The following is a 10084-nucleotide window of genomic DNA, read 5'->3' as shown; positions in this document are numbered from 1 at the left end:
GAAAAGTCTGCTGGGCTCGGGGGCCCCCAGCTCCCACCCTGTCTCCCCATCTTTTTTCCTTCCTGCCTGCCAGTACCATCCAGGCTTTGAGCTTGAACGCCCTAGAAAGACATTCATTAGGCAGGACGCACTTTTTGTTAAGGGAGCTTTGGGCTCTGCCTGTAAAATAGCCACGAAGGGCAGCAATGCAGAATCAGAGGCTCTGGCCAGACCGTGAGGGTCTCAAAGTCCGTACTCGGGCCCCTAGTCAATGACTGAATCCCTTTTGCAGCCTCCTCTCCAGGTGGTGCCGGCCTCTCTAACTGATGACACAGAACTCAGCACCTCTAGAGGCCTGCAGTGATTTCATGTCACGGTAACTCAAGACCGCTCGCTGTCCCCAGGGCCATGGGGACGGGCCGGCGGCCACACGTGTCCAGGGGTATTTAAGTTGCGTTATTATTCTCCATCAGGTGTCACCAGCAGGCAGGGCTGGGGGGAGGGGGGAGGCATCTAAATATGGAAAGGCACACCTTTGCCCTCCTGGAACCCCGGTCTGGGAACCTCAGTAGAAGCCCATCCTGGGTCCAGCTCTCCAAGGGAGTGGAAGGCATTTGGGGCAGGAGCATCGGGAGCGCGGGGGGAGTGGGGATGGGCCTGGGACCCTTGCCCCCTCGCCCTGTGCTGCGGAAGGGCACTCACACTCTGCATCTGTCCTTAGAGCTGCCCTGGGAGCTGGGTCAGAGCCGGAAAAATGGGTTCCCAGGGAGGCTGCGACCTCCCTCGGGCTCCGAGGTCTGGCCCACTTCGTGTGGGCTTGCTGAGGAAGGATGTGCCGCCTGGAGGGCTTCTGTAGCTTTGATCTTGGGCTGGTGCATGAGGCCTGGGTACCACCGCGCAAATGTGGGGGATGCCTGTGAGTCACTGCATCTGTCAGGGTGGGGCAACAGGGCTTCTGTTTCCCTGTTGCCAGGCCAAGGGTTCTTTCAGCATCATAGGGTCCCGCCTCCGGCAGGCTGAGCGCTCTTCTCCACTCCTTTCTGCGTAATCATCCGTTGGTCTTCAGGGCTGGGCAGACTCCTGTCACCCAGAGCCATGTCCCCCACCTGGCTTCCCTTCAGGCCCTGGGGGTCCTGGGGGGATGCTGAGAAGCCCTAAGCCCCTCCCAGGGGACTCACCCCATGACCATGTGAGGCTGACCTGCTCCTTTCCTTGAGGACAGACACAGCTCCTGGCAGCTGCCTTTGCAGTGACCTTGCCTGGGGCCCCAGGGCACCCAAGTTTCTCCTTCCACCTCAGCCCTTGAGGACACAGAACCTTCTAGTGGGGGGCAGTGGCGCCAGCTGGACCTGGATGTGAACCCCAGCACCTGTCATTCTCTAGCTGAGTGACTTTGGGCAAGTCCCTGCTCCTCTCTGAGCCTCAGTTTCCTCAACTGAGGAAAAAATGATGATTTTTTAAAAAAATCACAGTTAGCGAGCACTACAGTTTTACTGTCCGAGTGTCAGACATTAGTCTGAGTACTTCACATATATTGTCCCACGTAATTGTGGTGCACGCGATCTTAGCCAGAAAGTGGAGCGGTGGCCGTGTGAGCACTGTAGCAGCCGCAGAGAACGGTGCATGGTTTTAACCCCCGTGTTTTCGAGGCGTAACTGAGATCCCGCAGGCGGCGGGTAGCAGAGCCGGGGCCCGGGAGGAGCCAGCTCCGCGGTCCTTGGCCCTCGTGCTGCGCCGTGTCTCGGGGGTGCCCGTGTGTGGTCAGCGCGTGAGGAACAGAATGTAACGATGTTCGTGTGTGCCCGGTGCTGAGCTTGGCATACAATAGATGCTGGTTAAACTTCATCTCCCTTGTCCTCCTGGCCTCCCCCTTTCCTTTGGCCCCCGTGTGAACTCAGGTCGTGGCTCACAGACAAGCCGGCAGGCTGTGTTGGAGCCAGGCTGGCCAGATAAGCCTGGCCAGTGTCTCTCACTTCCATTGTCCCTCTGCATCTGGGTCAGCCAGCAGTTCAGCTCACAAACAGGTGTGGGTCCAGTGTGCCCTGAAGCGGACATATGTCTCTGTTTCCCAAGGCAGGAGAGTCGGAGGGTGGGGCAGTTGCCCGCTGGAGGCAGTTGGCAGGCGTGGGGTCACAGGGCTCCTCCCATCTGCCGTGGGGGCTGTCTGACTCGGGTTACAACCTCATGGGCACACTGCAGGGTTAGGGATTATGTAGCATGGGGTCTGGGCCATGCAGAGCTGAAAGGGACAGGCCCAGCCCAGACCCCAGCCCAGGTTCCACCGGGACCCAGGGCGAGGACTTCTATCGCGTTGCACACCAGTACAGACAACCAAGGCTTTAGGTGAATGCAGACGTTCCTAACCTCTTTCTCTGGGCTTCTCAAACCCTCACCCAGCTCAGCCCCAAGGGGCAGCCAGTTACACTTCCTCACAGACAAGCTCAACCCCGCTGAAGCTCTGGGGAAGTTTCAAGAACCAGTTTGACCACAAAACCGAGAAGCGGGTCTGTTAGGCCCTATCTGGACAGAGTGGTCATGGCAGCTGTCAGAGGAGGATCCAAATTAGTCATGGGAGGAACAGGAGCCAGGCTGGGGTGGGAGCAGGCCCCGCCGGGCTCTGCTCCAGGCCTGGGATCCAGCTGGGGCAGGAGCAGAGGCTGTGTTGCAATTTCACTGCGGATCAACTGGGCCATCTCTTGTGGGTGGCACCAGCGTGGGGCTGCCAACCCTGGGCTTCTTCACAGATGTGGAGGTGGTATCGTGGCGCCCAGCTGCCTTTAGTGCTGTGCTGTGAGATGAGGCTGGAGGGGAGCTGTGCCACAGGCATTCTTGGCCAAGCCGGTGGCTGCGGAGGCCTGGGGTCGGGGTGGGGGGACGGGGTGGAATCAAGGTTAGGACAAACTGGGAGCAATGGTTGGAGGAGCCCTGGGCCAGGTGCCCGCCCCAGGTCAGAGGGGCCCATGGGGCTGTTTTCAAGAGAAGAGGGAAACATTTACCACCCCCCGCCCCCCCAGTTTGGATTCTTGCTGGCTGTGACACACAGTAGCCAGCTCGCTGGCCTGGGGCTATGCCCTCCCGTCTGGGGCACACAGTGCCTTGGAAGGCAGTGAGGTGTGGGAGGAAGAACGTTGGCTTTGGAGTCTGACCAACTTGAAATTCAACCTCAGCTCTGCCTGAAACACTGGTTGACCCAGGGTAAGGCACTAACCTCTCTGCACCCCACTTCCCTCATCTCTGAAAAAAAAAAGCGACAGCTTCTTGGCAGGGTGGTTATGAGAAGCAATAATAATACCATGGGAGGAGGGTGACGGACAGTAGGAGCCCCATAAAGCGCAGGCGCCTTTCTCCCAACTCTCCCAAAACGCATGGTCCTTCAGACGCTTCCAGGTTGTCCTCTTAATCTGGGTCATTGGCAGAAAGGCCTCGTTGGCTGTCTGCCCCTGCCCAGATCAGGGGTCAGCAAACTTTTTCTGTTCAGGGCCATAGAGTGAGTATTTCAGCCTTCGCAGCCACAGGGTACGGTGTCTACTCCCCTCTGCTGTCGCAGTGAGAAAACAGCCCTAGATGGTACGGGAATGAGCGATGTGCCGCGTTCCAATAAAACTTTACCTACAAAGCCCAGCGGTGGGACCGGACTTGGCCCTCAGGCTGTAGCTTGCCAACCCTTGGCCTGCAATTTCAAGTCTCAGCACATCTGCGTATCTCTCAAGGGATTTCGCCAGACTGGTTTCACTTTGTCCATCCAATCAGTTTTGTGATTCCTCCTTAAATACTGCCTAGTCCATCAAACAGGACTCCTTTGGGTCCTCTGCTCATGAAGTGTTCAGTCTTGCCACCACGCCTTTTCTCACGCTCTTCCCCTGCTTAGAACACACTCCCGTTTCCTCTGCACATCCACATCCCACCTCCAGTGAATCTCCCAGGTGGCCTGTAAAATTAAGGGCTCAGATCAAGGTCTCTCGACTCAACACTGGACCAGCATCTTCAGCAACCCTCAAGGCCAAGTGCAGCTCACTGTCCGCAGGATTGCTCGCTCCTCAGGACTCCCACGTCCGTGCCACTCAAGCCGGCGTGGCTCTCCTGTGGACCCCTCAGTTGGATGGGTGCCCCAGTTCCAACAATGAGCTCCTGAGGCTCAGCCCGCAACTCTTCTACGTCCACCTCGCAACAACTCGCACGCTCGCCCTGCTGGGTGTCTTTGGGACTTCCTGCACGTGAGGATCCAGAAAAGTCTCTCGTTCTTTTTACTCTTCCCTCTGGAGCTCCCGTTAGCTGAAGCTTGACCTCTGTGTCATATCTTCCTTGTCTTTTATCCTCTCTGTCACATCTTCCTTTTCTCTCTCTCTCCTGTTGCAGCTGGGGTAATTTCTCTAAATCTCTCTTCTAATTTTTCATTCTTTATCTGTGTCTAATACATCCACTGAATTTTTAATTGCAAAGAGTATATTTTTTTCATTTGCCGAAGTTCTCTATGAGCCTTTATAAATCTCGGCCTATAAGTTTTGGTAGTTTCCGAATTCCTTGATTGTTTTTCCCCACTCCATCTTTTAAGTCTGTGAGTGTTTCATATACGGTTATGTTATGACCTGGCTTATTATTGTAATATCTGACGTCTTTGAGGTTCTTCTGAATCAGTGGTTTTCTAGTGATGGCAATTTCCCCCCCCTCGGGACATTTGGAAATGTCTGGGATGGGGGGGTGTGTCTGTGTGTGTGCCTGTGCACGCACCGCCGGCACCCAGTGGGCAGGGGCCAGGCACGCTGCTAAACCTGCGTAGGACAGCCCCACAGAAAGGAATTATCTGGTCCAAAATATCATAGCTCTGAGGTTAAGAAACCTCAGAAATCTGTTACTTGCTGTCTCTGCTGACTCTGGCTCACGGTGACTCATGGCTTTGAGTGTGGGGTTTTTTGTTTTTGTTTTTGTTTTCCTAGTTTGTCTTTGGCAAATCAGATTGAGAGCACTTTGCTCCAGAGAGCGTTTGTATTTGCTTCTTCCCGCCACCAGGGGGCGCCGCCAACCTGGGACGGCCTCACCTGGGAAGCTGGAGTCAAACCCCAGACTCCGCCGAGGCCCGCGATGCGCTGACTTCGGCTTCCGCACATCAACTAGCGAATGAAGGTCTGAGCCCGGCAGAGGGTGTGGCTTCAGCAGCGCCTCCCCGATCGGCCCGCCCCGCGCCCCGCGTGCGCGTCTGTGACTTCGCGGCAGTGCTTTGTCCTAGACCGTTTCCTAGAAGTGAGTAGAAAGTGGAAAACGCAAAAACTGGTGTCGGAGCAGGAGGTCTCCTAATCTTAGGACGCAGAGTTGGGCCAAACGTGGAAATTACTCGGCGTGACTCAGGCCAGCCTCAGACTCCCTGAACTCGGGGACGTCCGCCGTGCGCCCGCCCGCGAGAGGACCAGCGACGTCAGATACGGCCCGTCGCGCTGCATTTCGTTGTCAGGAACGGCTCTTGAAAGGTGAGGCTTAGTTAGGGGTCGTCCTGTGACACAGTCCCTTGTCCACAGTGACAAAGTCCAGGCAGATCTGCACACCAAAAGTCGGGCTAGCAAGAACCCATTCGGGGCAGAATCTGCCCGCGGCTGACCTTCAGACTCGGTGTGAGTATTGACGCGTTCTGCTGCAGATATGTGGCGGTTGACCGCAAGGTGCTGCCCAGACTCCGCGGGGGTCCCGCACAACTCGCAGACTCGGCACACTAGCGCCGACTAAAATCGTGCAGTTCCTGCTTTTCAAAACACATCTGGCTCCCAGGGTCCTGGGTAAGGAGTTGGTAACCTATGTGATTACGTTTCAGGGAAAGGTCCCCACCCCCACCCCCAAGCCCACCCCCCCCCACGTGGGAAGACCTCTGAACACCCGCACACTTCTGGCGAGATGTTTTCCAGGGCGTGCTGGGTGGCAGCGGGGGCCGTCACGAGGTGAGTGTACCGGGGTGCGAGCGGGGCGTGTTTCTGTGGGCTCCTTGCACGCCGCACCCGAAGCTCGGCATCTGTAGGCTGCCAAACACAGACGCTCCGTGATTCACTAATACATCCTTGGTCAGCATCAAAGAGTTTGTCAAAGACCTTTGATGAATCTTTGCGCCGGCAGTGACGTCAAGCACACAGGACTACATTCTTTTCACACAAATAATACTGAAGACACGTAGTGCGATGCAGAAGGCGTCACCTCACGCAGCGCCCCTGCTCCTGCCCGGCTTGCCTGGAAGCCACCCTGCCCGCACTCAGGGCAGGCTTTCCTGCCTCTTCGCGGGGAAGCACGCGCGTGCACGTTTGTACACGCACGTGGCGACACACACTCGGGTCTTTTCCATGTAAGTGGGATCACGCGGTAGCCGTTTGCTCCCTTCACTTCCTGGTGTCTCCTTTCGTATCAGTACACGCAGAACTTCACTCCCCGCTACAGAAACATCGTGGTCTGTTTAGTTTTTATTTCGTTATTATTACTTTCTATGCAGGGACTGGGGATTGAAGTCAGGACCTCGCGCTTGCTCAGCGCATGCTCTACCACTGAGCTGTACCCCACCCCCGACCCCCCGAGACAACACAGGTTAAACTACTTTATCTTTTGCACAGATTTCCAGAGGCCATGGTGCAAGGTCAAAGGGCACACGCACTACGTCTCGTTAGGCCCGGCCGAACTGCCTCCCAATAACCTCCGCCAGCTGAACAGGAGCGGCCGTTTCCGGATTCGTTCTTGCCAACATTTGATGCCGTTCATCTTTCGAAGTTCCGCCAGCCTGAGGGGCGGGAGGAAGATCTTGCCGCGACGCGTATCTCCTAGCTGCCGGTGAGGCCGGTCGCCGCTTCTTTCCCCTCTGTTGGTTGAACGTGAATCCTTCTTTAGTGATGAGCCGTCCGTTTATCCCTTTGCCCGCTTGTCTGTAGTGCTCACCCTTTTCTTAGTGATTTCGGGGCGCGCTAGTTAATCCGCTGTCTTTTTATTCGAGGTGTGTTGTACACACCGTGAAATGCGTAGATCCGAGGGGCGGAGTCCGGGGAGTTCTGACAGATGCGCACCCTCGGTAGTCTCGGCCCAGGTCACGATGCAGAGCATGCCGAGCTCCTGGGCCCCCTCAGGCCCCTCGGTCGCCAGCACCCCCGCGGGCAGCCGCTGGCCTGACGCCTGTCGCGGGCGGCTCGAGCTGCGTCCTCCGGCGCTCCCGCCACGGGACCGCGCAGACGGCCGCGTCCACGCCTGGCTGCTCCCGCCTCGCGCCGTGTCCGAGGCGCGCTCCCGCCGCGTGCGCCTGCAGGTGGCTGCTGTCCCCTGCCCAGCGCTGTCCCGTCGTCCCTCCGCCGCCCGCGGTCCCGGTGTGGACGTAAGGGCCGAGTCCGGTTCGGGGCTGTCGTGAGCCAGGCTGCTGCGGACGCTTCCCCGCAGGTCTGCGTGCGGGGGGACGTCCTCACGTGTCTGGGGGACAGCCAGCAGCGGCCCCGGGGCGCGTGCCGGCGCTGCGTTAGGACCGGCCGGCGGCCTCGCAGGGCGCTGCACCTGCCGCGCTCCCCGCGCGCTGCGAACAGGGCCGCAGCGCTGCTCCTCGCGCTGCTGCGGGCGCTGGGGGGCCTTTGTCGCAGGGCTGTTCTGCGCTTTTATCAAGCAGCCTCAGTCTCTTCCGTTATGCCTCCTGAGGCTTGTGTCTTGCACAGGAAGGTGTAATTTAAAAAACACACATTTGAAATGTACTTTTAGTTTGTTTTTTACATTTTGCTCCTTATTCTATCTAGAATTTAATTTTTAATGTGATATGAGAAAGATCTTAATTCTAGCCCAAACCACACAAGGTAGGAGCTGTCATCCCATTTCACAGATAAGGAGACAGAGGCTCAGAGGCGTTAAATGACGAGCTCACGCTGCACAGCTTGCAGGGAGTGGGTCCAAGATTCAAAAACAAATTTGTCTCCTTTAAAATTGTTTTCTCTCCCAGAACCGTAGCCTCTCATCTACAACCTAACGTAAATACTATAGGAAAGAAGGAGAAATAATGAAATGTACATATGAACACATATACACACACGTCTAAAAAAAACACAAGAAAAATAAGCCAGAAGCTAATCGAGGCGGCTGGGAACAGGCTGAGAGCACTGGCACGGGAGTAAAGCTGCTCCAAATGGGATTTTCAATAAAATTTTGTGGTTTTAACCGTGTACATGATTTATATGTTCAAAACCTTAAATCAAATTAAATTAAAAAATAGGAAAAAAGACTCCCAAATTGTTCACAAACATCAACAAACAAACCTGAGTGTAAATTACTTTGAGAGCCTACCCATACAGCAAAAAGAATTACTTCAAGTAACTTGAAAAAAGTACCCTAACCATGCATCTGTGGTGGGACGTAGTCCAGGGGAGATAAAACCACAAAGCAGCCTTGAGTTTACTTAGTAGGTCACTGTCAGTAGTAACGACATGGTGATTTGGGGAAGCATGTCACGTATGTTGTAAAATAAAGCAGCTGAGCCCATATCTTAATGCTGTTAGAAGGCGAGAGCAAAGAGATTCGAATGTTTAAGTCCACCACCACCACAGCAAAGAGTCAAGACAAGCTTTGGGCTGATAGAATCAGGGCCTGGCTTGAGTCTTCCCACCTCTGTCCTCTAGAGGAGCTCGGACGTAAGAGCCCCAGGAGCAGTGAGCCCGCCCAGCGTCCAGCCTTGGCTTCTGAGACCGCTGCCCGCCAGGAGGACCCGAACCTTTCTGGAGAGACGGCTGACTCCAGGTCTGAGGAAAGGAAGGTGCAGGGGAGGTCCCGGGCAGCTTTTTGTTCCAAGAAGTGAGAATGTGCTTAAGCACCAGGGGGCCCTGTCAGAAAGCTGCAGAAGGAGACCTGAAGGGGTCCCTCTGGCTAAACGTGGGGCTACTGAGCGTTAAAAAGAGTAACGGCTGTCATTACCTGAGCGAGAGAGCGTTTGTTTTAAATTTCACAGGAAACAAGTAGAGAAAGCAGGCGTTCACCCGGGGGGGGGGGTGTTGAGGGGTGGGGGGAGGGGAGGAAGGTCTTCTTTACAAAAAAAAAAAAAAAAAAAAAAGCCAGCTGAGAGACACAGAGGGACTGATGATGCTAGGATGTCACTGTTTTGCAACCACCAGTGCAGTCCTTGATTCAGGCAGGGATTATCAGTCGGGGCTAAAAACCCGTGGGTGACACCTTGTTGGGGAACAGGATATCGGTCAGTGGCAACAAGTGCCCCCCGCCCCAGATTACTTACCAGGTAAAAGGGAAGCGGTGCTGCCATCTCAACGGAGAGAGATGCTGTCGTGAGTTTATCCAGCTGCTCGGGCTCAGCATCATGCATTCGCAGTAGGACAGCCTGGCATCGCAGGCCCCGACGTGAGGTGACGCGCAGAACACAGCGTCACCTCCGAATAGTTCTTCCCGAAGTGTTTAACCTTCTGCTTTAACTCCCAGGTCACAGGATTTCCAGGGGACAGAGGAGCAGGTTAAATGACAGTGAGAGGAAACAGTCAGGCACATCCACTGTGGGGCCATTCTAAAGATTACAAGGTTTGGAGTCTTCAGAAGGCCAATGTTACGGGGTGGAGGGGGAACCCCAGGCCACCGTGGCACAAAAGAGACCCCCTATCCACACGCGATGTGGGAACCTGATGAGATCCTGCTAAAAACACACCGAACAACCAACCAAACAAAAAATACGTGAAAGACGAATTTGGGGCCATTGGGAAACATGGCTGTGGGTGAGGGATGGGGGCTCCGTGGAATCACGGCGGGAGTGGATCTGTCACTATGGGGCACGCCCTTGTCATCGACCTGAGCCGAGCAGCTGGGGAGCGCGGTGTCCCATGGCCCACAGACCACCTTCAAAGATTCCAGTTAAAACCACCGTTTGACAGAATGCTACTCAGCCATAAAAAGAACAAAACAGTGCCATTTGCAGCAACGTGGATGGACCTGGAGATCGCCATTCTAAGTGAACTGAGCCAGAAAGAGAAGATGCCATATGATGTCACTCATGTGGACTCTTAAAAAAAAAAGACACAAATGAACGTATGTACAAAACAGAGACAGACACACAGATGTAGAAAACAAACTTATGGTTACCAGAGGGGAAGGGGGTGGGAAGGGATAAATCAGGAGTTAG

General features: G+C 55.3%; 1 long non-coding RNA gene across 1 annotated transcript; it reads left to right on the top strand.

Annotated features, from left to right (window-relative positions):
* The first annotated feature begins 4645 nt into the window (after window positions 1–4645).
* Window positions 4646–9914, top strand: LOC116660209. The gene is made up of 4 exons (XR_004315615.1): window positions 4646–5441; window positions 6561–6774; window positions 8586–8703; window positions 9394–9914. It is a non-coding gene; the product is annotated as an uncharacterized LOC116660209 (long non-coding RNA).
* Window positions 9915–10084: the final 170 nt, after the last annotated feature.

This window comes from Camelus ferus, chromosome 27 (genome assembly GCF_009834535.1).
Source record: "Camelus ferus isolate YT-003-E chromosome 27, BCGSAC_Cfer_1.0, whole genome shotgun sequence".
Classification (NCBI taxonomy): domain Eukaryota; kingdom Metazoa; phylum Chordata; class Mammalia; order Artiodactyla; family Camelidae; genus Camelus; species Camelus ferus.
This window is presented reverse-complemented; position numbering and strand designations above follow the sequence as displayed.